Raw genomic sequence first — 15,681 nt, forward strand, 5'->3', positions numbered from 1 at the left:
GCATCATAGGTACTTGGGCAGTGGTTCTCAGACCAGCTGTGTCAAGATTATCCGGAAATTTACAAAGGAATGGAAATTCTCCAGGCCCAGCAATCAGCATACTAAAGCTTGAGAACTGTGTTAGACTTTCTGGGATCTGATGAAGAAGGCAGGAGAGATTTTGTTAGATGTATTATGCAAAGGGCAGGCACCTGTGCACAAGAAAACCCCACAAAAATACAGAAAAAAAACCACAGAAGAGGTGCTTTGTGTTTTGCTCGATATATGATAAGCTAATCTGATAAATGAGAAGTCCTGTTCTTTCTATAACTGGGTAGGTAAGTCTAATTTGGAGGTCAAGTATTGAAGCTCATTGTAGCCACATGTCTAAGCTGCCTTCTCCAATTTAGCTTCTATCAATAATCAAATTAATATTTTGATCTCTTTGCTTGATTCTTGCATTGCATCTACTTTTCCATTGGTTCTGGAAAGGGAGAGAAAATGAGTTCTTTTTAGGATTATACTCTGTGATAGACTCCACAATTACTCACGATAATCCCAATTCAGGTATTCTCACCCTCCCTTGTGGTTCAAGAGTTAGTTTCTGTGGCCAACACAATATGTCATAAGACATTAGGTCTCTCTGTCTCTCATATGCACTCATTCTGGGGGCAGCCAGTTGCCATGTAATGAGCAGTCCTATGGAGAGACCCATGTGACAGCAATCATGCGAGTAATACTGGAAGTGAAGCCTGCAGCTCCAGTCAAGCCTTCAGAAGACTGCAGCCCTGGCTGACAGCTTGATGGCAACCTCATCAGAGACTCTCAGCTCGAACAACTCAGCTAAGCTCTTCCTGGATTCTTGGTCCTCAAAAACTGTATGAGATTTAAAACATTAAAAAAGATTTTTTTTAATTAATTATTTTTCTATATCTCCTTGAATTAAGGAGTTTGTTTTTTTAAGCTACTAAGTTTTGGGATAATCTGTTATTCTAATATATATTTTAGTACCTGGAAGTAAGGTGCTACCATAATAAATACCTAAAATGTAGGCACGGCTAGGAAACTAGACAGTGGAGGTAGCTGGAAAGAATTTAAGAAGTATAGTAGTGAAAGTCTCAAGAGCCTTGAACAAAATGTTGGAAAAAAATTGAACTTTTTCCTGCCAGCAGGGGTGAAAAAAAACAGAAAAAGAAAAAGAAAAGTGGACTTTGACCAGGCTGCTGGTGGGGGTTTAAAAGAAAGTGAGAAAAATCTTGTTGAAAACAGGACAGGGAATCCTTGCTATGGAGTGGCATAAATCATAGCAGTATTGTTGTCTGCAATAATGTGGGAGGTGAAAATGTACTGGTAAACTGGGTGATCTAATTTGCTATTCATAAAGATTCTCAGCTTTTACAGATGGTGAATAATGCTAAAACTAAGAAATGGCTGAAGGACAGAAGTCAAATCCCGGGCACCATCATGGAAACATAATCCAAAGATGAATCTGAGGTGTGACTATAAATCCTTTGTTATGACTGCAGAAAGATCCAAAGTGGTGCCTCAGAGTACCAGTTTAGTTACACAAAGGCCCTGGAAAGTTTTTAAGGCTGTGACTCAGACCCTTTCAAAAAAGGGCTCCTAAGAAGCTTAAGAGCATAGCTTTTCAGCAGAATCACAAGGTGGGAAAGGGATTATCTCAATTTTTGGGTGTAACTTTTGTCTAATGGAATGGACCCCCCAAAATTCATAGGAGATTCACAAATTTTTTAAAAGAATTATATTAGCAGAAACATTGCCAACTAGAACTCAAGGGGACAGAGAGAGTATAAAATGAAAAGAGGCCTTTGTACTCACTTTGCCCCTGTTTTACTGCAGGTTAAGAAAAATTTTCAGCTACATACATGCACTAACTTTCATGAAAAAGAAAGAATAGCCATGCTTGGTGACACTCACTCCTATAATCCCCGCACTTTGGGAGGACAAGGTGGGAAGACCACTTGAGCCCAGGAGTTTGAATCAGCCTGGGCAACAAAGCAAGACTCAGTCTCTTGGAAAAAAAAAAAAAGGGCTGGAATGTGGTGGGAAAAAAGAAAAAAAAAAAAACCACACACACACACACAAAAACGATGACTCAGAAGGGGAAGCCAAGAGCCTCGAAGAGTAACTCATGCATAGAAACAGGACTAAATCCTAAGGCCCTTCCAACATTTGCCTGGCTGGATTTCAGAACTGCTATGGCGACATAGTAATATGTCTAGTACCCTTCCTTTTTGTTCCATGCATTTTGTTCCACCACTGTGTATTTGGGGTATGTGTGTGTATATGTGTATATGTGTGTGCATGTTAGTTTCAGATTGAGAGAAACTATACCCAAGGAGCTATAGTTAAGAAATTATACACAAGGCCCTGCTGCCTTGACTCCACACCATTCCTGGTGCTGAGGTGTGCTAAGCTTTACCATTAAACACAATGTTTCTCCAAAAAAAAAAAAAAGAAATTATATATAAGGAATCTCATGCGTACCTGGTCCTGATTTAAATGACAAGACTCTAGACTTTGAGTTGATGCTGTAATGAGACAAGAAATTTAAAAGTGTTGGGATGGAGTGGATGTGTTTTATATGTTGGAGGGACTTGATTCATTGGAATCCAGAGGTAGACTATGGTAGCCAGCCCCCAAGATTGTCTCCTCCTGGAATACATACCCTTGTATAATTCCCCTCCTACATTGTGCCAGAATTTATCTGTATGACAGAATATGGCAGAAGTAATGATATGTCACTTCCAAGATTAGGTTATAAAAGACATTGTGGCTACCATCTCTCATCACTCACTCAAAGGGAAGCCAACCAGCACACAATGAGAATCTCAGGTGATGAGGACCTGAGGCCTGTCGCCAACCACGTGAAGACGCTTTTGGGAGCAGATTCTCTAGCCCCAGTCAAGCCTCAGAAGACTTCAGCCCTAGGTGACAGCTGGATGATAATCCCATGAGTCAGAACCACCCAACTAAGCCACTCCTGGATTCCTGACCCTAGAAACTGTGTGAGGTAATAAATGTTGTTTTAAGCTCTTAAATTCTGGGGTAATTTTTAAGGCATCTATCAATAATTAATATACACCTCTAATGTATTTGTACTTACACCACATACCATAAGATCTCACAAAAGAGCAATTTTAAAGCTTGCTTGGAGAGTTGATATCTATATTTTCAGAACATATTCTTCATGCATAAAGAAGCAAAGACTCTTTCCTTAAGTATAATTCTTTTGATAGAAGTGAAAACTTAAGTCTGGCAGTATTCCTAATATATGTTTTTCACACTGTTCCTTTATTTTAGGCAATTCTAAATAGACAAAATCAACTCGAGAATTTTCTTGGATTTAATTTAGAAACAATCCCAGTTAAGCTTTTCATAAAACTTTTAAATTGGGCTGGCTTTAATTTTAGTAATATGAATGTTCTTGGATTTCTTCCAAATCTCTAAGCAATAATCATTTACGCAATCCCCTTTATTTTTTTTCTGAAAGAAGAGCATAGTAAGTCGGTGGTAGTTCTTTTAAGGTTTACTTTTTGTAAAGGTGTCTTTAAAACACCCACATGGCTCTAGACATTCAGGATAGAACGAGTCACGCACAACTTCTCTCTGCCTATGTTTCGTCTATTTTCCTAAACTGCTGTGTGAATTTTGACATTTTATTTTGTCAAGAATAGTGGTGAAAAACCAATGAATTTTTAAATGATCCAGCTCCAAAATTTTCTATATTCTCCTTCCACAAAGTATATACACAGTAATCATCATTCAGAGTTATCTTCTCCATCTCACAACTGCCTTCCACCCCTCAAGTTATGATGCATTGCACATTCTTTTTTCTACCTAGGACTAATCAACTGGACATGTTTTTCTTCTCCCTTTTTTGAAAACAGGCTGCTTCTATGTTTTCAGAGCCTTCCTTTCTAGAGCATGTAAGAACTTGTTCTAAGACTGCTTGTAAGCAAGACACTCTCTCTGAGGATGCAAGTCTGGAAGCACTTTCTGAGAACAAGTAAAGATCTGTCTGCCTGTTAGTGCGTTCCATGGGAACGTTGCACTGCTTGGAAAGAAAGCTTAGTGTAGGCAACAGTCAATTCTACACGGACAATACAAACGGCACCAAATATCACTTCATTTATTAACATTACATTTATTAACATATAATGTCTAGATGATTGACTGGCCTTGGAAAAACATATATGGAGTGAGGCAAGCTTATTAAAACCTAAATAACTCTAAAGATCGGTTAGTTGGTCTCTAAACTTTTTACTCTTATAGCTCATGCATTTTCACAGGAAAATTTTCACAACAAAACAGTGAATCCTTTCAGGATATAATCCTTCAATTCTTTCCTAAGTAAATTTAGGTAATTTTTGTTTTTTTTTTGAGATGGAGTTTCACTCTTGTCACCCAGGCTAGAGTGCGATGGCACGATCTCAGCTCACTGCAACCTCCGCCTCCTGGGTTCAAGTGATTCTCCTGCTTCAGCCTCCTGAGTAGCTGGGATTACAGGTGTCTGCCACCACACCCAGCTAATTTTTGTATTTTTTGTAGATATGGGGTTTCACCATGTTGGTCGGGCTAGTCTTGAACTCCAGACCTCAGGTGATCTGCCTGTCTCTGCCTCCCAAAGTTCTGGGATTACAGGCATGAGCCACTGCGCCCAACCCATTTAGATAATTTTCTGAATCAGGAAACATGATGGTGATGTCCACATGTGACACCCCAGGCAAGAGTAAGTTCTTGACCTTTCTTCTGACGTTAGCCTCATTCCTCCATTTATTTTCTTTCTCCTACTTTCTTCACCTACTTCTGTTTCTCCATTTCCCTTTTCTAAATCACACCTTGACATGGTAAAGGAATCTCTTTGGGATCTGGTACTGGATGCAGTCTGGGGGGTGCCCTGAGTCAGGAGAGGCTGAGTGGAAAGGAAAGTGGCCATAAGCAGGCTGGTCAGTTCCCAGGCAACCAGGGAGGAAAGACAGGGTAGGAATCTGAGGAGTCTCACCAGGGAAGCCCCAGGCCCTGGGTCCTGGCAGTTCGCCTTGAGCCTCAGGAGAGCTCCCATGAGGAGAGCCAGATCCAGGGCTCTGCTTTCCTTTCAGTGCTGTGTTTTAAAACTCTCCTCATGTCTGACTAAATGTATATAGGGGTAGCCATATTGGAGAGGAACTAAAGGGCTCTTGGGAGTTTCTCACAAGGTTCCTTTTGTATCCCTTTTCACTAGCAGAAGTGTCTGCTATGGGTAGGATTCCCTCTGGGGTTCCCTTTGACCAAGCTTCTGCAGCCAGAAGCACTGAGGAGGGCACTGGGGTCATGGAACTGACCCTGAGGCCCTAGTCACTGGACTCTGAAGTAGGAGTTCCTCTGAGGAGATATGCCAGGCCCTGGTTTATCAAACTGCCAATGGGATGTCTGGAGAAGTCGCTGGCGGGCTGCCAGGACTGCTTCTTTACATACCGTGTGTTAACCTGCATTACCACTGCGAGAAGCAGGAACTTACAGTTTTCTCAACTTGGCTCAGTTTGTCTATGACAACCAGGCTGAAGTTTCAGGGGTGGCTCCATTTGGGGTGTAACCTACAGACCAGAGGAGGGAACAATGAAAGACTGGTGTGTTTTGATGTGGTCTGGCAGAGGAGGTGAAGAGAGAGCGGGATAAATCACTGAGTGTTCATGACAAAATGTCTGCAGACTGCTCAGCTTGGTTACTGTGGAGCTCCTTAGCTCAGGGGCAGGTTGATGACCAACACTTATCCTTGAATAATAATAGCTACTATTTATTCAGTCCTCCCATGTGCTAGACATACTAGGTGCTTTACATATACAACTTTAGCAATCCTTTAAATGAGGTGACAGTCTCCTTTGTCAAATTTTAGAAAGCCAGTTAGGTAGTACAGAGAAATTTAGTGGTTTGTTCAATGTTAGGCTTCTAGTAAGCAGTCAAAATTTTAACTTTGGTATACAGTTATCTTTGCTATGACATCATATGCATTCCTTAAAAAAAAACACTTTTTAGTTAGCAATATACTTAAATAGGGCTTATGGAAAAATGGGGTTGGTGGCAGAATTAGGAAATAAAACCCCAGGAGTGTGATACAAACAGAAATACTAGCATGGCCGAATCTCTATAAACATTTGCCTTTAGGATCACAGACAGCTCTTTGCAGCTTTATGTCCTGGGGCTCAGGCTTCTCATAGCTCCTTGGGGCATTCACTGCCAATAGAGTACACAGGCATCAACATTAGAATTCTGATCTAGGGTTTTAATACAGAGGGATGTCTCTTCAAAGCTTCTTCAGCTGCACTCACAGTTTCACCAGATAGTTTAATATAACAGAAAATTTAGTGACTGATTTAATGGCTTCAAGAATCACTACGTCATTGAAGGTCTTCACTGCATGGACATAGAGGTTTTTCCCTAAAGTCCTCATATATTTCTTAGACTTTCTCCTTCCATGTAAGGAAATTTACCCTGATCACCTCAAATGATGGGTTGGCAAAAAATATTCATCACCACAATTTTTGCATCACGATCTTCACTCCCCAATTTGCCTGTCACTTATACTGTTGCATGAAAGGAAAGAAGTTGCTGCTTCAGATAGAACCAATCTGTTTTAGAGCCCATGTGATTTATTTTGTGTTCTAAAGCGGCCTCATGGGCCTTGAGGAAGTTTAGCCCAGCTGGAGCTAACTGATAAAGATGTTTTTCTCCCCACGCAACCACCATGGCATGATGCTACAAAACGAAATGTACAGTGGTTTCTTAATTTCATGTAACACCCAGCCTATGTTAAGATTTTGTGATAGTCTCAAATGCTTTTTGCAGCTGGTTTGTTCAAATTAGGATCCAGCCGGGCTTGGTGGCTCATGCCTGTAATCCCAGCTCTTAGGGAGGCAGAGGCTGGAGGACAGCTTGAGCCCAGGAGTTCAAGACCTGCCGGGGCAATATAGCGAGACCCTGTTCTTCACAAAAAGGAAAAAAAAAATTAGGATCCAAATATGGCCTAAATATTGCATTTGATTATTATATCTGCTATGTATTTTATTCTATACCCTTCTGCTGTTTTTTAATACAGTTGATTTGTTGGAGAAGCCAGTCCTTCCTACCACAGAGTATTCCATATTTGAATTTGGCTGATTGCATTTTCATCATGGTTTTAAAAAGTAGTTCCTCTATTCCTCCTATTTCCTATAAACTTGTTGTCAGAGCTGAAAGCATGTTCAATTTTATTAAGTGGAGCTTTATAGTTCCTATGGCGTTGTATCTTGAAATACAATGTCAAGGCCTATCTAACTTGAGTGATGCTAAAATTGATCAGTGTATGAGGAAGTGGCAGCCGGATCCCTCCATTATAATATTTGTCAACCATTGATTATCCTAGATCCATAATATCTCACCGAGATTGAAAAAATAGTGATTTTCTAAGTCCATCATTTCTTCAGCATTTGTTAGCCGGAATTCTGTGAAGTACATGACCTCAAGTCTTTGGATAAATGGAAACACAGCTTATTTCAGAAAGGTAAAATCTTGATTCTTTTCTTTCATTTACTTTTGGAGTAGGCCAGGCACAGTGGCTCATGCCTGTAAACCCAGCACTTTGGGAGGCCAAGGCAGGTGGATCACCTGAGATCAGGAGTTCAAGACTAGTCTGGCCAACATGGTGAAATCCCATCTCTACTAAAAATACAAAAGTTAGCCGGGCATGGTGGTATGTGCCTATAATCTCAACTACTTGGGAGGCTGAGACAGGAGAATTGCTTGAACCCAGGAGGCAGAGGTTGCAGTGGGCCGAGCTACTGCACTCCATTCTAGGCAACAGAGGGAGACTCTATCTTAAGAAAAAAAAAAATTGAGAGTAGAGTTGGTGCCCTAGCCAACTCAGATGGCAACTAATGAGTTGATCCCTTAGCATCATTATGAACTCCTGAGTTTTTATATATTTATGTTTCGAGCACTGATATTGTTCCTTTTGGCTTGAATTGTCACAACTTTGCCAGCAGAAGCCTTTTCAGTTTAGGTCCTGTGTACTTTTGAAATGACCTTTTCAGAGTTTATTTCCTTGCTTTCTGGCAGAAAAATATGTGTTACTCATTTTGTAAATGTCCTGATGTGGACCTAAAATGAACTATTTCTCAAAAGGAACTCGTTTTAATAGAGAATGGTATTTAAAGATCACAATTCAGGCACAAAAGGGGATTTTACTTTTGAACAAGAGCTGATTGCATTCACACATAGGTTTTTCTTGGTGCCATTTTGATTTTCTAGCAGTGCACTAATAAACTTTCTTCTTTTTTTTTTTTTCCAAAGATGGGGTTTCACCATGATGGCCAGGCTGGTCTTGAACTCCTGACCTCAGGTGATCCACCCACCTCGGCCTCCTAAAGTGCTAGGATTACAGGCATGAGCCACCGCCCCCGGCCAATAAACTTTCTTTCCACAATTTATTTGAAAGAAAATATTGTTGTTGCAAATACAAAACTTGGTATTCTTGACTCCATTTTTCCTTTGGAAAATTTTTTTTCTGCTTCTTTGCTAACATAAATATTCTTTGGAAATAAAACTATTCAGTTTAGCCAAATCAGTAGAGAAGTGAACTGGTAGCAATTACTAGCAATCTACACTAGCTATTTCAAAATGCTCAACCATGAAGTTTGGACTCAGAAGCTATGCTTCAAAATTTGTTTCTGTTTTTGAATATTAACAAATTTAAAAGCATAAACATTTGTTCATTTTTTGGTTGGAACCTTCGTGTTTTCCATTTTGTAGATTATTTTAGGTATATAGATATTAACTATTTTGTTTCTATGCTTGGTTCAGAAATCTGTTCATTTTATTTGTGGCTGTCATTTGCAATTCTTTAACACATGAAAAGAGATCCAATTCCAACTTTATTAGTAACCAAATGGTATGCAAATTAAAACAGGAATATTTTTATTACAACAAATTAGCAGAGACCTAAAAAGATTATACTTCATTCCAGGAAGTTTTAAATGACAGTCTTGCGTTTTATGCATGCCCTGCTATCACGTTTCTGGGTTTTGGTTTTTTTTCTACTCAATGTGTCTCCCATTTTCCCCCTTCCTCAATTACAGTATCAGGGTCACCCTCACCAGCCCTCTATTCTGACCTGCCAGGGTTGAGCAGACACAAAGATACCCAGCATAAAATTCAGGGGCCCACCAATTATTCTCTGTAGAGGACCAGAGAGTAAATATTTCCGCCTGTGAGAGCTAAGCAGCAAAATCAAGACATTATGGAGGTGCTAATAAAACCATTTAAAATGTAACTATTGGCAGCGCACAGTAGCTAATGCCTGTAATCCAAGTACTTTGGGAGGCTGAGGTGGGAGGAGTTCTTGAGTTCAGGAGTTTGAGACTAGCCTGAGCAACACCGTGAAACACCATCTCTTGCTCTCTCTCTAAAAAAAAGTAGCTTGCATTTATAGTCCCAGCTACTCAGAGGCTGAGGCAGTAGGATCACTTCAGCCAAGGAGGTTGAGGCTGCAGTGAGTCATGATCATGCTACTGTATTTCAGCCTGGGTGACAAAGTAAGACCCTGTCTCAAAAAATAAATAAAAATTAAAATAAAATGTAACCATTAAAGACGTAAAAATCTGCTTTTAGATTGTGGAGCCATACCAAAATAGGCAGCAGGCTATATACAGTTACCAACCCCTGGCTCAGATACTCCTATCCAAAAGGACTTACTGCCCAGCCTGGAGGAGGAGAATTACCTAACAGCCCCCAGCAATTAGTTTCATCACGGTCTACTCTTCAATCCATCCCGCCTCTCCCAGTCAATGACTGAGCAAGGCTTGTCTTCCACTGACAGCCAGCAAGGAAAAGCAACCTGAGTCCTATAGCTGCAAGGAATGAGATTCTGCCAACAACCAGAATGAACTAGAAAGTGGATTCTTCCCTAGAACCTCAAATTAAGAGTCCAGCTGACACCCTGACTTGGGCTTTTGATGCAGAGAACCAGCCAAATTAACCTGGATTTCTGAAGTATAGACCTATGAGATAGTAAATGGGAGTTACGTTATGCTGCAAAGTTTGCAGTAATTTGTTATACAGCAATAGAAAATTAATAAAATGGGAATTGTAGTTTGCAGAGGATATCCCCTGTAACATGGAACAGACAGGGATAAGACAAGGAATGGATCTGGGAGCAAAAAAGCCAATGGCCAGACAGACCTTCTCACAACTTTGTTTTGTACATCCTTTAGCCTAGATGTTTTTGGCATATATGGCTCATTCTATGTTGTCTCCATCAGGAAAGAGATTTATTTGTGATGATCATTGGGATGTTAGGGATTTCAGCTAATTATTATTAGTTTTATTGGAGAAAGACTTTGTTAATCAGTGAATGGCCATGTGAGCTTCTTCTGTCTGATTCTCAACCTCTGCTGTGGTGTTTGTAATTGAGGAACAGCTACTAAGAGGTGGTAGCTGCAGAGAAAAGCCCAGGGCCATACAGATGAGGGTAGGAACCCTGACTAGCCCTGAGTATTTGAAAGAGAGCTTGGCAAAAGGCTGTTACTACATATAGCAGATACCTGTGACTGCATATAGGGAGTGAAGGAGACAGCCAAAAGTGCACTTGAGGATAATGAAAGGCCAACCCCCACATGATCACTCATGAAAATCCAAACAGAACCCGGAAGTCTCACTTAGCTTTAAAAAATCCATTATTTCTTTTCAGACAGAAGCACTTAGGGGAGCAAAATGGCTTATTTCAGCATGAGAAAGCAATGTAACAGTACAGCTAAGCTTTGAGGGTCTCCTGATCAGAGATTTGTGGAACTAATAGCTTACAAAGGAAAGAGATGATAGCCCTTTTGAATGCATTCTGAGTGCCCTTATGAGATGCAGAATCTAATTGTGATGTAAATACCAGCTATTGATGGTGGGTTTTGTTCCTAGGGTTTGTGCTACCAGAGATCTGTATCTACTGGTGCTAGTAATGTATGGATGACCAGGGCTGGTCCTGACATCTCTGCAGCAATAATAAAACGTAAGAAGATGCAGACACAGAGCTGAACTTACTGTGTATGAGAAGATATAGCATTCAGTTTTCCTGATAACCAAGCTTAATTGCACAGAATTATGAGACCTCATTAATGAAACCCAATATGGACAGTTTGTATTAGTAATAGCATTACACTGATCACCTAATTTCGGAGTAAGGAATTAAAGGGGGCCAAATTGGGGTTTATTCTGCTTTTATAACACATGTTGTCAGGAAAAATAAATAGGTCCTGTTACTAACCTAAGGCTTTTATGCACAAAAGAATGCAAGATAACAAATGTAGAAATAATGATGGAAATAGAAAATATGTTTGCAAGACATTATGAAATAATCGATCCAAGCAAGGATCAATAATGAATGCTAAAACTGTTAGTTGAACAGTTGACAGAGAACCAGATATTCAAACAGCACCAAAGTATCACCCTTAAAACAATAACAAGTAATTTGCTATGACTCGTTAACAGCAAATGGAGGAAAAATTACCCTTTACCATGGAGAAATATAGCTATTATCACTAGGTAACTTGCTATCTGATTGTCCCACTATTAATGACACTGTGTGAGGTAATGCTTTATAAATTATATGACAGTACCTGTCAATAATATTTAAGAGATAATGTTTAAAATGAAAACTGGATCTAAAGGCTCAATTAGATTCAAGTTAAAGGAAATACAAAGCCGAAAAGAACAAATTAAGTGACACTTGAACACATTCAGAATATGGGACTTCTATAAGACAACTGTTACGGTCTCAAAAAAAAAGTGACAAGAGAAAAAGAAAGAGTTGCTAGATTAAGAGACTAAAGAGGCAAAACCAATTCAACATGCAATCCTTGACTGGATTTTGGTTTTTTAAAAAGGTTTTTAAAATGCTTTGGGTTAGCTGGGCGCGGAGGCTCATGCCTGTAATCCCAGCACTTTGGGAGGCTGAGGCGGGTGGATCACGAAGTCAGGAGTTCAAGACCAGCCTGGCCAAGATGGTGAAACCCTGTCTCTACTAAAAATGCAAACATTAGCCAGGCACGGTGGTGTGTGCCTGTAATTCCAGCTACTTGGGAGGCTGAGGCAGAGAACTGCTTGAACCTGGGAGGTAGAGGTTGCACTGAGCCGAGATCATGCCACTGCATTCCAGCCTGGGCAACAAAGAGAGACTCCGTCTCAAAAACAAAACAAACAAAAAAACCCACTTTGGGTTAATGGTGAATTTTGAATATGGAATATTCAAATATCCTCGCAGGAAACCGATGGCAAACTCAAAAGAATTTAATCATGAATCATTTAGAGAAGGGACTATTGAGAGATGTAGGTATAGCTAATGGAATCAACGGGGTGTGCTAAGGCACCCAGGGCTTAGCCAGGAAGCCATTCACTAACCACTCTTCTACCTGAAGGAGCAGGCATGGGGGCAGTTCTGAGGGTCTAGTCACAACTGGAGCTGCTGAACAGGGCACTGCTTCACAAGGGATACAGTGGCAGATGCAGCCAATACCCGGCAGGGAGGAGCAGAGAAAGACTATCCCAGCCTCTCTCCCACCCTCCGGTCTCTTGCCAGTGCTCCCCTTTGGCCTCTGATATATGTAGGTGCCTCCTGTTGGCTGACCCCAGTTGGGGTCCTGGCCACCCATGGCAGTCTGTAGAAATCAACCTTTTAGAACTCAGAGCAAGACAGAAGTGGAGAATGCATCTGGAAGTGGGAGGCAAAGGGAGAATAAAGCATGACTGGTATAGAGTAGATTAGAGAATTACTGTTAATCATTAGATGTAATAGTTGTGAGATCAGATAATTTTTTTTTTTTTTTTTTTTTTTTGAGATGGAGTCTCACTCTTGTCGCCCAGGCTGGAGTGCAGTGGCACAATCTCAGCTCACTGCACCCTCTTCCTTCTGGGTTCAAGCAATTCTCCTGCCTCAGCCTTCTGAGTAGCTGGGATTACAGGCACCTGCCATCACACCCAGCTATTTTTTTGTATTTTAGTAGAGACAGGGTTTCTCTATGTTGGTCAGGCTGGTCTTGAACTCCATACCTCAGGTGATCCACGTGCCTCGGCCTCCCAAAGTGCTGGGATTACAGGTGTGGGCCACCATGCCTGGACATTTTTGTTTTTTAGATGTACATTGAACTATTAAGGAATAAAATGTCATAATGTCTCATTCTGAACTAGTTCAGCAAGATAGATAGAGATAGAAGTAGGTAGATAGATACACACAAAAAAATATAGAAACAAGCTTTTTTCTTATTTATTGCCACGAACTTCATGCATCCAGGCTCCAATCGTGTCATGCCGAAAGAAACATGTTGGGTATCAGCCCCAACCCCATACATGAGTGCCCTTAGTCCCGGCGGTGACGAGGGATTGAGGAAAGGAAATAAGGACAGAGACAGAAAAGTAGAATTTACAGCATGGCTCCAGGGGACCAGCAGAAGCATGGGAACCCCGTTGGCCCTGAGCTAGTTCTTTAAAAAGATCATTAAATAGATAACTCTCTAGGCCAAGAAAAAAAAGAGAGAAGAACACAAATTAGACTTGTTCCCTAGTATTCATGGGGAATCGTTCCAGGATTCCCTGTGGATACCAAAATTCATGGATGCTCAAATCTCTTACATAAAATCGCACGGTATTTACATATAGCCTACATACATCTTCTCTCATGCTTTAAATCATCTCTAGATTAATTTTAATACCTAACACAATGTAAATGCTATGTAAGTAATTGTTTCAATATACTGTTTTAAAATATGTATTTTATTTTTATTTTTGCTATTGAAAAAATACTTTTGATCCATGGTTGGTTGATTTTATGAATGGGGAACCCATGAAGATGGAAGGCTGGCTGTACTAATGTCAGAAGTGGAAGAGGAGGGACATCACTAGAGATCCCATGGATATTGAAAGGATAATAAAGGAGTATTATGAACATTGTTTCATTTTGTGTTTCCTATAAACTGTAAATTCCTAGATAGCAAGAATTCTGTCTTACTCATCTTTTAACAACCACTTTATACCTTACAGTGTTTCATAAAATGTTATGATTTGGGTTTATGATTCACGAAAGAATGCTAAAAGAGATGAAAAATGGAGAGACTAGAAAGCATAAAAGCAAAAGTTATGTCAGGTGGTACGAGTTTGGTTTAAGGGTCAAAGATAACCATCCTATAAAAGAAGGGAACATCAAGGGCAAGGCTTTAGAGGAAGAGAGGATAAACACAGTTTGATTAAATGGCTGATTTGACTGGGTTTGGTGGCTCATGCCTATAATCCCAAAATTTTGAAAGGCTGAGGCAGGATGATTGCTTAAGCCTAGGAGTTCAAGACCACCCTGGGCAACAGGGAGAAACTCTCTCTCTACCGAAAAGCAAAAACAAAACCAAAAATTAGCCAGGTGTGGTAGTACACACCTGTATTCCCAGCTACTTGGGAGGCAGAAGTGGATGAATCGGTTAGGCCTAGAAGGTTGAGGCTGCAGTGACCCATGATTGTTCCATTGTACTCCAGCCTTGGTGATGCAGATATATCTATCTATCTATATCTATCTATCTATCTATCTATCTATCTATAATATATAGATATAAACACACACGCATATATATATGCATGTGTATATATATATGAGGTTTATCCACAGTGAAGTTCGGTCTAGGGTTAATAAAAGATTCTGGTGTTCACTAGTGTTCACTAAGGCAAAGAATAATCGCAGTAGCAGAGCCTTGGGTGAAGCTAAGGTCCCCAGGAGATCTGGGATGTCTGTAAGTAAGGAATAGCTGAGTGAGGCTTAGTCATTCAGATAAGCCAACAGAAGTGAAGATCAGTGAATGTGGATGGGCCTGAGTCCAGGGATCAAAACAAGCAGATAGAAAAGGCAGAGTATAGAATCCAGACAGGGAGACTGGCAACAAGGTGTGTGATTCTGCATAAGCAGATTTGAGAGGACACCAACTATGGACGGATGTAGATAAACATTTCTGGTAATTCCAGTTAGTGATTCACTCTGAAATCACATAAGATAGTATCTCTTCAAAGGCACTTGTGTACTTAGCATGTACCACCCACTCTTTTATGCACACTATATGTTTAAACCATTTAAACTCACACCAACCCCCTGGGGTTAGGTGCTATTATTATCCCTGTTACAGATGAGGAAAGTGAGAACTAGGAGTTAATTGGTCCCATGATCTCCTATAGGCTGGCCTTCCAGAAAAAGGAGCTGACTTACCCCACGATTCCCTGGAAACCAGTCAGAAGAAATTGCCTTAAACTCTGGCTTGTAGCCCAAAGCAAGGCTTGCCCACAAGTCTTGCCAGTATGTGGTTGAACAGAAATTAGAATCCAGGCAGCCTGAGTCTTTTTCTTGCCAGGCAGGTGCTGAGGCTTTGCCAAGCATGAAGGTTCAGGTGGTAGGTCCTGCCACTGCTTTGCACACCAGCTCCCTGGTACTAACCTCAACTGCCAGTGCTGAACTGGAAGGATAGGGCTGGAGGCAAAATCCTACCCATCGTGTTGCTACTGTATCCCACCCTGGTAGTGGTCACACCAAGGAAAGACCTGGGCTTCCCTTAACATGTAGCTTAAAAGCAACACAAGGAGTCACTCTCTTGAAGTGTGACCTCCAGGAAGACCAGATAGCTATGTGCTGTCTTTGATTTACCTGGAGACTCA

The 15,681-nt window shown here is 40.6% G+C and overlaps 1 long non-coding RNA gene across 1 annotated transcript; it reads left to right on the forward strand.

Moving 5' to 3' along the window:
- Window positions 1-636: 636 nt before the first annotated feature.
- Window positions 637-13,949, forward strand: LOC135274789 (uncharacterized). The gene is made up of 4 exons (XR_010342532.1): window positions 637-857; window positions 2,758-3,013; window positions 7,453-7,519; window positions 13,847-13,949. It is a non-coding gene; the product is annotated as an uncharacterized LOC135274789 (long non-coding RNA).
- The last annotated feature ends 1,732 nt before the right edge of the window (window positions 13,950-15,681 follow it).

The sequence above is a fragment of the Aotus nancymaae genome, unplaced genomic scaffold, assembly GCF_030222135.1.
Source record: "Aotus nancymaae isolate 86718 unplaced genomic scaffold, 86718_ANA_hifiasm-v0.15.2.pri h1tg000014l, whole genome shotgun sequence".
NCBI lineage: Eukaryota > Metazoa > Chordata > Mammalia > Primates > Aotidae > Aotus > Aotus nancymaae.